Here is a 12,018-nt window from a genome sequence, read left to right as displayed (position 1 = left end):
CTCTGTTGACTGCTGATGTCAGCATGACATCATGCTGATGTCATTAATCTGTTTTTCGAATTAATTTAAATAATTAATTAAATTCCAGAATTAATAAAATCTTTAGAAAATCATATCTTTTAATCCGTAATTCGGATTAAAATATTTTCAACATGAAAGTTGCTCAGAACGACGAGACGAATTCGGATATGCAGCCCGTTCGCCCGCCACGCGTCCCTAGCATAGTGAACCTGCAACATTTCACCTCCGGTTCATCTGTTCGAAAACGCGAAACACCGGGGATACTTTCCGGATGTTATCCCCCTTCACCGGTATCACCTAATACCGCGTTAGGGCACCTCTAACGTCGTTACTTGTCATGTCATGCATCACTATGCATATGCTTGCTTATATATTTATTGTTCATCCCCCCTCTTCTCTTGATAGACGCCGAGACCGACGCCGCTGCTACCCAGTACGACTACGGAGTTGACGATCCCTCTCTCTTGCCAGAGCAACCAGGCAAGCCCCCCCCTTTGATCACCAGATATCGCCTACTCTTCTCTATACTGCTTGCATTAGAGTAGTGTAGCATGTTACTGCTTCCCGTTAATCCTATACTGATGCATAGCCTGTCCTTGCTACTAAAGTTGTTACCCTTACCTGCAATCCTAATGCTTAGTATAGGATGCCAGTTTATCATCTGTGGCCCTACATTCTTGTCCGTCTGCCATGCTATATTATCGGGCCGTGATCACTCGGGAGGTGATCACGGGTATATACTATATACTTTATACAGGATACATGCGGTGGCTAAAGACGGGTCGGCTTGAGGAGCACCCGCGAGTGGATCTTTGAGGCGGAGCGACAGGGCATGTTCCGACCACCTAGGAGAGAGGTGGGCCTGGCCCTGGTCGGCGTTCGCGGATACTTAACACGCTTAACGAGATCTGGGTATTTGATCTGAGTCCGGCCATTTGGCCTATACGCACTAACCATCTACGCGGGAGTAGTTATGGGTATCCCGGCGTCGTGGTATCAGCCGAAGCCTTCGTGACGTCAGCGACTGAGTGGCGCGCGCCGGATTGGACTGGAACGCCACTAGGCTAGGTCTGCTTTCGGCCGCGTACGCAACGTGCAGGTGTGCTAAGGGCGATGGGCCCAGACCCCTGTGCGCATAGGTTTAGACCGACGTGCTGACCTCTCTGTTGTGCCTAGGTGGGGCTGCGACGTGTTGATCTTCCGAGGCCGGGCATGACCCAGGAAAGTGTGTCCGGCCAAATGGGATTGACCGTGTTGGGGAATGTGGTGCACCCCTGCAGGGAAGTTAATCTATTCGAATAGCCGTGATCTTCGGTAACAGGACGACTTGGAGTTGTACCTTGACCTTATGACAACTAGAACCGGATACTTAATAAAACACACCCTTCCAAGTGCCAGATACAACCGGTGGTCGCTCTCTCACAGGGCGACGAGGGGAGGATCATCGGTTAGGATTATGCTATGCGATGATACTTGGAGGACTTTAGTCTACTCTCTTCTACATGCTGCAAGACGGAGGCTGCCAGAAGCGTAGTCTTCGAAAGGACTAGCTATCCCCCTCTTATTCCGGCTTTCTGTAGTCCAGTCCACATATAATAGCCTTATTCCAGTTGATACCAATGCATATATATGTAGTGTAGCTCCTTGCTTGCGAGTACTTTGGATGAGTACTCACGGTTGCTTTCTCCCTCGTTTCCCCCTTTTCCTTCTTCCTGGTTGTCGCAACCAGATGTTGGAGCCCAGGAGCCAGACGCCACCATCGACGATGACTCTTACTACACCGGAGGTGCCTACTACTACGTGCTACCCGTTGACGACGACCAGGAGTAGTTAGGAGGATCCCAGGCAGGAGGCCTGCGCCTCTTTCGATCTGTCCCAGTTTGTGCTAGCCTTCTTAAGGCAAACTTGTTTAACTTATGTCTGTGCTCAGATATTGTTGCTTCCGCTGACTCGTCTATGATCGAGCTCTTGTATTCGAGCCCTCGAGGCCCCTAGCTTGTAATATGATGCTTGTATGACTTATTTTATTTGTAGAGTTGTGTTGTGATATCTTCCCGTGAGTCCCTGATCTTGATCGTACACGTTTGCGTGTATGATTAGTGTACGATTGAATCGGGGACGTCACAAGTTGGTATCAGAGCCGACTGCCTGTAGGAATTCCCCTTCCACACTCCTTGGCCGAAGTCGAGTCTAGACATTGCAAAAACTTTTACTAACTTGGCTATGTGCCTTACGGGCCCACGTCGCCATCGGGTGGTACTAGGATCTTTTACTCCTCGACCTTTACTCTGGGACTCTGAACTCTCTCCTACTTGGGTTAAACGATTTTACTAACTCTAACACTAGGATCCCGTGACCACGTTCACCCCAAAGTTGGATAAGCCCTAGTTATTCTTTAGAGTAGTACTTGAACATTATCCACATTGTCATTTGACTCCTGTGAAAACATCTTTGTTTTCAGATGGAACCCACGAGGCAGGTCGTGCGCCACACGACGGCCATTGGTGCCTCAGGATCACCTGCTGTGTTGGTTGAGATGATGACCTATCTGGGTTATCGCTGGCACCCTGAGTACACCGTCTATGAGGAGTATCAGGACTTCAACCAGGAGCAGTACCGTGCCATCGTCCACCTCTACTCTCGGCAGTATGACTCCACTACCGTGCTGCACACTGCTCATGGTGTTGGAGTGACTATCGATATGGCGGTCCACGATGCTGCTTATGCTGCTCTGACACGTCTCCGTGGAGAGTATCAGGAGTTGGATACCTCCCCTTCAGGCACATTGCTATCGCATCCGATGTTGGTGCGGAGGGTTACTACACTGCTGCCTACTCCACTGTCACCCGAGAGCCCTTCTACCATCAGAACCTGGTTCTGCATGCTGATGGGCTGGATCGAGCTAACCGAGCTCTTCGCCACGAGTTGTACACCACTCGTCAGCACCTCTACCATGCTCTGACGATGTTGCACCCCTTCGTCGGATCTGGGGAGCTATCGCGTTCTGCTATCTACCTAGCTAGGACCGTGATGCCCCAGGGTGTCGGTTGGCCAGAGGTGGGAGGCTACTCTCCCGCCCTTGGTCCTCTCCTGCCACTTGAGCGTCAGGTTCTGCACCAGAGTACCCGCGGACCGCAGGTTGCCGACGTGGTGTACCCGATGCCACACTACCAGCTTTCAGGCTACAGCTACCTCCACAGTACCGCGTGGGACTGATATAGACTTGCTTGTTAGTGTTAGATGCATTCGTCGCGAGCCTGCGTGCCGCCTATGATGTCTTAGTCTATGTACCAAACTCTGTGTAACGAACTCCATGCATGATCTCTTTTGTAAGATATGCCGACTACTATGTAGTATCTATCGTGCTGCTTTCGTTGTGCATGTTTCATCATGAATGATTCTCGTCTTTGCAAATTTCTCAATACTGAACTACCCCTGTTATATATTAGCAGGATGGTTAGACCAGGTGGTCGTGGTCATGGTCGTGGTGGCAACGCCCCACCACCGCCTGAGTACATGACTGGTATGATCCAACAGCTTGAGATGAATCGCCAGTTCATGGAGAATATGATGGCTCAGTTTTCTCGCCCCAATATGAACCAGCAGCCAACCCCAGTAACTCTGCAGGATTTCATGCGCCTGAACCCAACTGTGTACCGTAGCTTAACTCAGCCTCTGGATGCTGATGACTGGCTCCGTGACATCACCTATGAGATGGAGTCTGCTGATGTAGCCCCTGCCAACTATGTCACCTTTGCTTCCTTCTTCCTGAAAGGACCCGCAGCTCAATGGTGGGATAGCCACAGGCGTACTCTGCCAGCTGGAACAATCATCACCTGGCCAGACTTCCAAGCTGCCTTCCGTGCTCGCTTCATTCCTCAGGGAGTTATGGACCGGAAGAAGCGTGAGTTCCGCAACCTCACCCAAGGCAACAGAACTGTGGAAGCTTATCAGCGGGAGTTTCTGGACTTGTCCCGCTATGCTGAAGAGGACATTGCAACTGATGCACGCAGACATGAGAAGTTCCGGGATGGCCTTCAAGCTGACATCAAGCTCGCACTTCTAGTGCATGACTTTGCTGATTTCGCCACTCTGGTGAACAAAGCCATCAATGTCGAAACTAGTCTGCAGGAATACCAGAGCTCTCACAAGCGCAGCCGTGACACGGGCTCATCTTCGGGCCCGTCCTTACAGAAGCGCAAGATATGGATTCCCAATAGCATGTACCAGCCGAATGCACCTGCCCCAAGGTAGTCCTATGCTGCACCTCGTCTGCCTACGGCTCCAACTAGGCAGCCAAGGCTTCCAGCTCCACCACCCCAAGCTCCTGTTCCTACTCCCGAGAATGGTTTGTGCTTCAGGTGTGGACTACCAGGGCACCGTGCTAGGGAATGCAACCAGAAACAGAATCAACTGGCCCTTCCAGCAACTGGCCGTGGAAACAACCAGCCCCGCAACATCAATGCCAAGTCTTATGGTCACGTTCATGCCAACCATGTTGATCTGAACGAAGCCCAAGACCAGCCTGCTACCGTGATGGGTACACTCCTCGTAAACTCAGTACCTGCATCTGTTTTATTCGATTCAGGAGCATCGCATTCATTCATGTCAGAAGATTTTGCATACAAGCATGACGTTAAATGTGAGGAGATGAACACTTCGGTATTGGTAAAAACCCCCGTGGGACAATGTCAAACCTCACTGGTTGGCATCGATGTCCCTGTGGAAATCGAAGGGCTGGAATTCTATGCCTCTCCCATTATCCTGAAGTTGTCTAACATTGACCTCATTCTGGGAATGGATTGGTTGAAAGCGCATACTGCTTCTATAGTTTGCGCCACTAAGGTCGTCCATCTGCTACACCCTTCTGACGAAATAATAGCTTACCAAGTTCATCTAGTTCAGAACACCGAGGCACGACTTTATGCCTTGAATGCATTGAATGCTGCACCACTCAAGGGCATTGAAAACATTCCCGCCGTTCGTGAATTCCAAGATGTCTTCCTAGAAGAACTTCCAGGGATTCCCCCTGCTAGAGCTGTCGAATTCATCATCGACTTGAAACCCGGCACCACCCCTATAGCTAAACGACCCTACAAGATACCGCCGCATGAGCTCATTGAGCTTAAGGAGGAAATCGACAAATCTCTTGTCAATGGTTTCATTCGCCCAAGTTGCTCTCCTTGGGGAGCACCTTCTCTCTTTGTTAAGAAAAAGGATGGGACAAACCGATTAGTCCAAGATTACCGTCCTATAAACCAAGCTACCATTCAGAACAAAAATCCGCTTCCTCGGATCAATGATCTTTATGATCAACTCGCTGGCTCATCAGTGTTCTCCAAACTCGACTTGAGGTTGGGTTACCACCAGATCCGTGTTCGTGAAGAGGACATCCCAAAACCCGCCTTCGTGACTCGGTATGGGTCATATGAGTACACCGTCATGTCATTCGGCTTAACGAATGCTCCCGCCACCTTCTCTCGTCTGATGAATTATATATTCATGGATTACCTCGACAAGTTCGTCGTGGTTTATCTGGACGATATCCTTGTATTTTCCAAGAACGAGGAAGAACATGCTGGACATCTGCGTCTTGTGCTAGAGAAGCTTCGAGAACATCAACTGTATGCTAAGTATTCCAAGTGTGAATTCTGGCTCCCCGAAGTAACCTATCTTGGGCATGTCATCTCCAAGGATGGTATTACCGTCAACCCTGAACGAGTTCAAGCTATTCTCGATTGGACTCCTCCGAAGAACGTCAAGCAAGTCCGAAGTTTTCTCGGTCTCGCCAGCTATTGCCGTCGATTCGTCGAGAACTTCTCCAAGATTGCCAGGCCCCTGACTAATCTGTTGCATAAGGGTGTCAAGTTCGACTGGACAGACAAGTGTCAGGAAAGTTTCCAGGCGCTCAAAGACAAGTTGACTTCTGCCCCCGTACTTGCTCCACCTGATACTAAGAAGGACTTCGTCATTTACTGCGACGCTTCCCGTCAAGGATTAGGCTGTGTCCTAATGCAAGAGCGCAGAGTGATTGCTTATGCCTCTCATCAACTTGCCCTCACGAAGAAAACTACCCGGTTCACGACCTCGAGCTTGCTGCTGTCATTCATGCACTGAAGCAGTGGCGACATTACCTTCTCGGTAATCGTTGCGAGAACTTCACCGACCATCAAAGTCTGAAGTATCTGTTTACTCAGCCAGATTTGAACCTACGCCAGCAAAGATGGATGGAGACTATTGCAGACTTTGACATGGGTATATCCTATACCCCCGGCAAGGCTAATGTAATGGCTAATGCCTTGAGCCGCAAGTCTTACTGTAACCACCTCCAGGTTCACAAAGTTCACCCATCGCTTGTTGAAGAATTTAGAGGGCTGAACCTCCATATTGTTCCTCCGGGATCACTCGCTCCCCCTCCCGAAGATTTCCCCAAACGGAACCTCCATGTTGTTTCCAAGGGTTCTCTCAATACCCTGGTTGCGAAACCAGATCTTGTGGACACCATCAAATGGATACAGAAATGTGACGATGAAGTCCTCAAGATTAAGCGCGACCTAAAAAAAGGAAAGCCCTCATTCTTCAAGATCGCCGACGATGGCGCCTTGTATTTCAAAGGCCGCCTAGTGGTACCATGTTCGAAGAAAAACCTGGATAAGACTAAAAGGGTTATGCAAGAAGCTCATGATACGCCTCTGTCCATCCATCCTGGTAGTACAAAGATGTACCAGGATATTCGTCAAAGATTCTGGTGGTCTAATATGAAGCAGGACATTGCTCGTTATGTTGCTGAGTGTGACGTTTGTCGCCGAATCAAAGCAGAGCATCAAAGGCCTGCTGGAACTCTGCAACCTATCTCTATTCCTGAATGGAAATGGGACCATGTTGAAATGGACTTCGTCACTGGATTTCCCAAATCGCAGAAAGGTAATGATGCTATTCTTGTCGTCATTGACCGGCTTTCCAAAGTTGCCCATTTCCTGGCGGTCAAAGAGACAATCACTGCTAGTCAGCTTGCTACTCTCTACATGGCTAGAATTGTTTCACTTCACGGTATCCCACTGGTTATCAGTTCAGACCGTGGCAGCTTATTCACTTCAAGGTTTTGGGCAAGTTTCCAAGAAGCTATGGGGACTCATCTGTCGTTCAGTACTGCGTTCCATCCTGAGTCGCAAGGACAGGTTGAACGTGTCAACCAAGTTCTCGAAGACATGCTTCGAGCTTGTGTAATCTCATTCGACAAGAAATGGGAGGAATCTCTTCCATATGCTTAGTTCTCTTATAATAATAGCTATCAAGCTAGTCTGAAGATGTCCCCCTTCGAAGTGCTATATGGACGAAAGTGTCGAACCCCTCTGAACTGGTCAGAAACTGGGGAGCGTCCACTCTTCGGTCCGGATATTATCCAACAGGCCGAAGAACAAGTTCGCATTATTCGCGAGAATCTCAAGACTGCTCAGTCACGTCAGAAAAGTCAGTATGACCGTCATCACCAAGACATGGTCTATCAACCTAACGAAAAGGCTTATCTTCGAGTTACACCAATGAAGGGTGCTCACCGCTTCGGGATCAAGGGCAAGCTAGCTCCTCGCTATATCGGTCCATTCACTATTCTCGAAAGGCATGGAAAAGTGGCATATCAAGTGGAGCTTCCGCCGAACCTTTCTCAGGTTCACGATGTGTTCCATGCGTCACAACTCCACCGTTGCTTCAAGGATCCAATCCGAGCGGTGGATCATGAAGTGCTCGAATTGCAACAGGACCTCTCTTATAAAGAGCATCCGGTCCGCATTCTTGACCAAGCTGAACGCCGCACACGTCAGAAGGTGATCAAATTCCTCAAAGTCCAGTGGTCGAATCACTCTGAAGACGAAGCCACTTGGGAACGCGAGGACCGCCTGCGCGATGAATACCCCACACTGTTTCTTTCTACCTCCTAAATCTCGAGACGAGATTTCTTGTAGTGGAGGAGTTTTGTAACGCCCGGGTAATCAAGCTACAGTAAAACTCTCCTAATGATGCCATGTCATCTGCGATTACTGTTACTAATCTCGGGTTAATTCGAAACCGCGTCAAATTCAAATTCAAACTAATGTCAAACGGCAAAGGTTTCGAAATATTAAACTAAAATGTTCGGAGTGTGCAGTTAAATGCCAGGGTAGTTATAGTAAAGCTAACACATTTTTATAAAATGCCTAAATACTTTTAAATGAATTAAACAGAAAAGAAATAATAAAAGAAAATACAAAAGGGGGAAAACAAAAAAACAAAGAAAAGGAAAAGTGCCCCTGGCCTGACTGGGCCAACCGGCCCAGCTGGCCACTTCCGCCGGCCCGGTCGAACCGGCCCAACCGGCCACCCCTTATCACCACGACCGAACCCTAACCCCACCCCGTCGCCCCACTAGCACCCCCACTCCTCTCCCCCTCTCCCGATCCGATCTGGGGGCGGGATCGAACCCCCCCAGCGCCCGAGGCCGCTGCCACTGACGCCGCCCCGACGGCCGCGCCCCGCCACCCGGTGCTGCCCGACGCCGCTTGCCGTTGCCCGCCGACGCCGTTGCTCGTCGCCTCCCCGACCCCGTCGCTGGTGCCGTCCCAGGCCGCCGTCACGTCTCGCCGGAACCACCGCGCGCCACGACTCCGTCGTCGCCCGTCATCCCCGACTCCTCCTCGACCCCCACTGCCCCAGACCCTACTCCGCGCCGTGAGCCCCCCCTTCTCCTTCCCTCCCCTGCTCGACGCGCCACCGCGCGAGCTCGTGCTCCCCAGCACCCACGCTCACCATGGCCCCCGCGCCCGCTGGCCGTGTCAGGCGCCCCCCAGCGCCTCGCGCCCCGGTCCTCCTCCTCCCCGTGCCCACGCGCCGCGCTCGCCCGCGGCTCTGCTGCATCTGCTTCTGCCGCCGCACGAGCTCCCGCTCACGGCCACCATGGCCCTTGCCGCCCCCAGCCGCGCCTGTACCCCTCCTCGACGCCGTTCAAGCCGCCCCGGTCGCCGCCGTCGACCGCCGTCGCGCGCCTGGCCCCAGGCCGCGCCGCGCCCGTGCGCCCTGCTGGCCTCTCCGAGGCCACGGCCTTGCACCACCGTGCCGGGCTACAGCCTCGCCAACGCCCCTGTTGCCCCGTGCCCTCGCACGGGCGCACGCCCGTTAACCGCGCCCGATAGGCCCCCTAGGCCTATGACAACGGGCCCCGCCCCAGAACAAAAAAAATGCTGAATAAAAATAAAAATAATAATAAATAATTAAAATAATTAATTATTTATTTAATTAATTAAGTTAATTAATCCTGTTAATTAATCTAATCAATTAGTTAGGTTAATTAAACCCTAATTAACATAAACAGTATATGACAGGTGGGTCCCACTGGACCCACTGGTCAGGTTGACCAAGTCAACTCTGTTGACTGCTGATGTCAGCATGACATCATGCTGATGTCATTAATCTGTTTTTCGAATTAATTTAAATAATTAATTAAATTCCAGAAATTAATAAAATCTTTAGAAAATCATATCTTTTAATCCGTAATTCGGATTAAAATATTTTCAACATGAAAGTTGCTCAGAACGACGAGACGAATTCGGATACGCAGCCCGTTCGCCCGCCACGCGTCCCTAGCATAGTGAACCTGCAACATTTCACCTCCGGTTCATCTGTCCGAAAACGCGAAACACCGGGGATACTTTCCGGATGTTATCCCCCTTCACCGGTATCACCTAATACCGCGTTAGGGCACCTCTAACGTCGTTACTTGTCATGTCATGCATCACTATGCATATGCTTGCTTATATATTTATTGTTTCTCCCCCCTCTTTTCTCGATAGACGCCGAGACCGACGCCGCTGCTACCCAGTACGACTACGGAGTTGACGATCCCTCTCTCTTGCCAGAGCAACCAGGCAAGCCCCCGCCCCTTTGATCACCAGATATCGCCTACTCTTCTCTATACTGCTTGCATTACAGTAGTGTAGCATGTTACTGCTTCCCGTTAATCCTATACTGATGCATAGCCTGTCCTTGCTACTACCGTTGTTACCCTTACCTGCAATCCTAATGCTTAGTATAGGATGCCAGTTTATCATCTGTGGCCCTACATTCTTGTCCGTCTGCCATGCTATATTATCGGGCCGTGATCACTCGGGAGGTGATCATGGGTATATACTATATACTTTATACAGGATACATGTGGTGGCTAAAGACGGGTCGGCTTGAGGAGCACCCGCGAGTGGATCTTTGAGGCGGAGCGACAGGGCAGGTTCCGACCACCTAGGAGAGAGGTGGGCCTGGCCCTGGTCGGCGTTCGCGGAAACTTAACACGCTTAACGAGATCTGGGTATTTGATCTGAGTCCGGCCATTTGGCCTATACGCACTAACCATCTACGCGGGAGTAGTTATGGGTATCCCGGCGTCGTGGTATCAGCCGAAGCCTTCGTGACGTCAGCGACTGAGTGGCGCGCGCCGGATTGGACTGGAACGCCACTAGGCTAGGTCTGCTTTCGGCCGCGTACGCAACGTGCAGGTGTGCTAAGGGCGATGGGCCCAGACCCGTGTGCGCATAGGTTTAGACCGGCGTCCTGACCTCTCTATTGTGCCTAGGTGGGGCTGCGATGTGTTGATCTTCCGAGGCCGGGCATGACCCAGGAAAGTGTGTCTGGCCAAATGGGATCGAGCGTGTTGGGGAATGTGGTGCACCCCTGCAGAGAAGTTAATCTATTCGAATAGCCGTGATCTTCGGTAAAAGGACGACTTGGAGTTGTACCTTGACCTTATGACAACTAGAACCGGATACTTAATAAAACACACCCTTCCAAGTGCCAGATACAACCGGTGGTTGCTCTCTCACAGGGCGACGAGGGGAGGATCATCGGTTAGGATTATGCTATGCGATGATACTTGGAGGACTTCAGTCTACTCTCTTCTACATGCTGCAAGACGGAGGCTGCCAGAAGCGTAGTCTTTGAAAGGACTAGCTATCCCCCTCTTATTCCGGCTTTCTGTAGTCCAGTCCACATATAATAGCCTTATTCCAGTTGATACCAATGCATACATATGTAGTGTAGCTCCTTGCTTGCGAGTACTTTGGATGAGTACTCACGGTTGCTTTCTCCCTCCTTTCCCCCTTTTCCTTCTTCCTGGTTGTCGCAACCAGATGTTGGAGCCCAGGAGCCAGAAGCCACCATCGACGATGACTCCTACTACACCGGAGGTGCCTACTACTACGTGCTGCCTGCTGACGACGACCAGGAGTAGTTAGGAGGATCCCAGGCAGGAGACCTGCGCCTCTTTCGATCTGTATCCCAGTTTGTGCTAGCCTTCTTAAGGCAAACTTGTTTAACTTATGTCTGTGCTCAGATATTGTTGCTTCCGCTGACTCGTCTATGATCGAGCTCTTGTATTCGAGCCCTCGAGGCCCCTAGCTTGTAATATGATGCTTGTATGACTTATTTTATTTGTAGAGTTGTGTTGTGATATCTTCCCGTGAGTCCCTGATCTTTATCGTACGCGTTTGCGTGTATGATTAGTGTATGATTGAATCGGGGACGTCACACCGGGAGACTTGGCCCCTACGTCAAGAAAGAAAAGAGGAGGCCACGAGGTAGGGGGCGCGCCTACCCCCCACCCCCATGCGCGCCCTCCACCCTCGTGGGCCCCCTGTTGCTCCACCGACGTACTCCTTCCTCCTATATATACCTACGTACCCCCAAACGATCAGATACGGAGCCAAAAACCTAATTCCACCGCCGCAACTTTCTGTATCCACGAGATCCCATCTTGGGGCTTGTTCCAGAGCTCCGCCGGAGGGGGCATCGATCACGGAGGGCTTCTACATCAACACCACAGCCCCTCCGATGAAGTGTGAGTAGTTTACCTCAGACCTACGGGTCCATAGTTAGTAGCTAGATGGCTTCTTCTCTCTTTTTGGATCTCAATACAATGTTCTCCCCCTCTCTTGTGGAGATCTATTCGATGTAATCTTCTTTTTGCAGTGTGTTTGTTGA

Source organism: Triticum urartu, chromosome 4A (assembly GCF_056163025.1).
Source record: "Triticum urartu cultivar PI428250 chromosome 4A, HENAU_Tu73, whole genome shotgun sequence".
Lineage (NCBI taxonomy): Eukaryota > Viridiplantae > Streptophyta > Magnoliopsida > Poales > Poaceae > Triticum > Triticum urartu.
This window is presented reverse-complemented; position numbering follows the sequence as displayed.